At 56.2% G+C, this 2,454-nt stretch overlaps 1 protein-coding gene across 3 annotated transcripts in view; it reads right to left on the bottom strand.

The window, feature by feature from the left end:
- Positions 1-2,236, bottom strand: part of LOC121332124 (death-associated protein kinase 2-like) — an 8,724-nt gene extending 6,488 nt beyond the window's left edge. For all 3 annotated transcript variants that reach the window (XM_041397242.1, XM_041397240.1, XM_041397238.1), the window contains exon 1: positions 2,103-2,236. The gene's annotated coding sequence lies outside the window, so the exon portion shown is untranslated. The remainder of the gene's footprint in view (positions 1-2,102) is intronic.
- Positions 2,237-2,454: the final 218 nt, after the last annotated feature.

Consider the following 2,454-nt stretch of genomic DNA (forward strand, 5'->3'; position numbering starts at 1 on the left):
GAGGGGAGAGGAGAGGAGAGGAGAGGAGAGGAGAGGAGAGGAGATGTGTGAGGGCAGATATATATATCATATATAAATATTTATATAATAAATATTATATATAAATGTAAATATATTATTATATATAATATAATATTATTTATATAATAAACATTATATATATTTATATATATATATAAAGGACAGTCAGTGGCCCCCAAACCAAAGGACAGTCCCCAAGCCCTAAAGGACACTTGGTGGTCCCCAAGCCCTAAAGGACACTCAGTGGTCCCCAAACCCCAAAGGACAGTCCCGAAGCCCTAAAGGACACCTGGTGGTCCCCAAGCCCCAAAGGATGGTGCCCAAGCCCTAAAGGACACTCGGTGGTCCCCAAGCCCCAAAGGATGGTCCCCAAGCCCCAAAGGACAGTCTCCAAGCTCTAAAGGACACTTGGTGGCCCCCAAGCCCTAAAGGACACTCAGTGGTCCCCAAGCCCCAAAGGATGGTCCCCAAGCCCTAAAGGACACTCGGTGGTCCCCAAGCCCTAAAGGATGGTCCCCAAGCCCTAAAGGACACTTGGTGGTCCCCAAACCCCAAAGGATGGTCCCCAAGCCCTAAAGGACACTCGGTGGTCCCCAAGCCCTAAAGGACACTTGGTGGTCCCCAAGCCCTAAAGGACACTCAGTGGTCCCCAAACCCCAAAGGACAGTCCCGAAGCCCTAAAGGACACCTGGTGGTCCCCAAGCCCCAAAGGATGGTGCCCAAGCCCTAAAGGACACTCGGTGGTCCCCAAGCCCCAAAGGATGGTCCCCAAGCCCCAAAGGACAGTCCCCAAGCTCTAAAGGACACTTGGTGGTCCCCAAGCCCCAAAGGATGGTCCCCAAGCCCCAAAGGACAGTCTCCAAGCTCTAAAGGACACTTGGTGGCCCCCAAGCCCTAAAGGACACTCAGTGGTCCCCAAGCCCCAAAGGATGGTCCCCAAGCCCTAAAGGACACTCGGTGGTCCCCAAGCCCTAAAGGATGGTCCCCAAGCCCTAAAGGACACTTGGTGGTCCCCAAGCCCCAAAGGATGGTCCCCAAGCCCTAAAGGACACTCGGTGGTCCCCAAACCCCAAAGGATGGTCCCCAAGCCCTAAAGGACACTCAGTGGTCCCCAAACCCCAAAGGATGGTCCCCAAGCCCTAAAGGACACTCGGTGGTCCCCAAGCCCAGTTCCCCTCCAGCCTCTCCCAGCCCAGCTGTGCCCCCTTACCCTCCCCGAGCCTTCCTCCACATCAGCAGTGTTTCTTCCTCACTCCCCAGCCTGCCAGCCCGCACAGGGGACACTCCCTGTCCCCTCTGCCTGTCCCCTGCCCCCTGGCACGGCAGAGCTGGCCCATCCCGGGCGGGTACGTGCCCGGGGGCGGCTGCAGCTGAAGCCAGGCCAACATCCCCCGGCCATGTGACGTGTCCGTGGGGGGACAGTGTGTCTGTTTGTCCCCTGGGGGTGGACACAAGCAGCTGATTCTCCCGTGCCTTGCCAGACACACCCTGGCATTGTGCTGCTTTTGAAAGGAGGGAAACTGAGGCACGGGTGGCTACAGGCACTGGTGGAAACCGCTGAGCTCCTGTGCAGAGCTGGAGCCACGGGGGCTGTGGGGACAGAATTTCCTGTCCCACCATGCCTTTCCTTTCCTTCTCCTTTTCTCCTCCTTTCCTTTCCTTTCCTTTCCTTTCCTTTCCTTTCCTTTCCTTTCCTTTCCTTTCCTTTCCTTTCCTTTCCTTTCCTTTCCTTTTCCTTTCTTTCCTTTCCTTTCCTTTCCTTTCCTTTCCTTTCCTTTCCTTTCCTTTCCTTTCCTTTCCTTTCCTTTCCTTTCCTTTCCTTTGATCCCACCGTGCCTTTCCTTTCCTTTCCCTTTCCCTTTCCCTTTCCCTTTCCCTTTCCCTTTCCCTTTCCCTTTCCCTTTCCCTTTCTTTTTCCTTTTTCCTTTCCACCAGGAACACCAGCCTGACCTCAGCACAGGCTGCCCAAAAATGAGCTCCCATCTCAGCACCCAACTCCCAAAAACCCCGCTGGACCCCAAAACCCCCCCAGCCAGGACAGCCCTCAACCTGCTGCGTGATGGGGAGCTGGGACCCCTCACCTCCAGCTCCAGCCTTCCTCCAGCAGCCCTGGCAGTGCCAGGATCTTCCTCACAGCTGCAGCATTCCCGGGAGCTGCGCCAGGATCTGGCCACAGCGGCTCAGGACAAGAAGATCTCTTCGCGTTCCTCCTCCCGCGGGCTCTTGAGAGCACCCCCAGCTGTGCAGAGGAGCCAAAAAAAAGGCTTTTTAGGAGCGATTCCTGGTGGTTCCAGCCCCGGCTGCTTGAGGAGCAGCCGGGATGAGCCGCGGGTGGACGATGTCCCCTCTCAGCTCCGTTCCCCGTGCCGGTGAGCATCGCAAACAGGAAGCCTGGCGGACACCGCCACGGGAAACGTGGGAGGCCCTGAAGGT

The sequence above is a fragment of the Onychostruthus taczanowskii genome, unplaced genomic scaffold (genome assembly GCF_017590055.1).
Source record: "Onychostruthus taczanowskii isolate IOZ18803 unplaced genomic scaffold, ASM1759005v1 scaffold138, whole genome shotgun sequence".
Classification (NCBI taxonomy): domain Eukaryota; kingdom Metazoa; phylum Chordata; class Aves; order Passeriformes; family Passeridae; genus Onychostruthus; species Onychostruthus taczanowskii.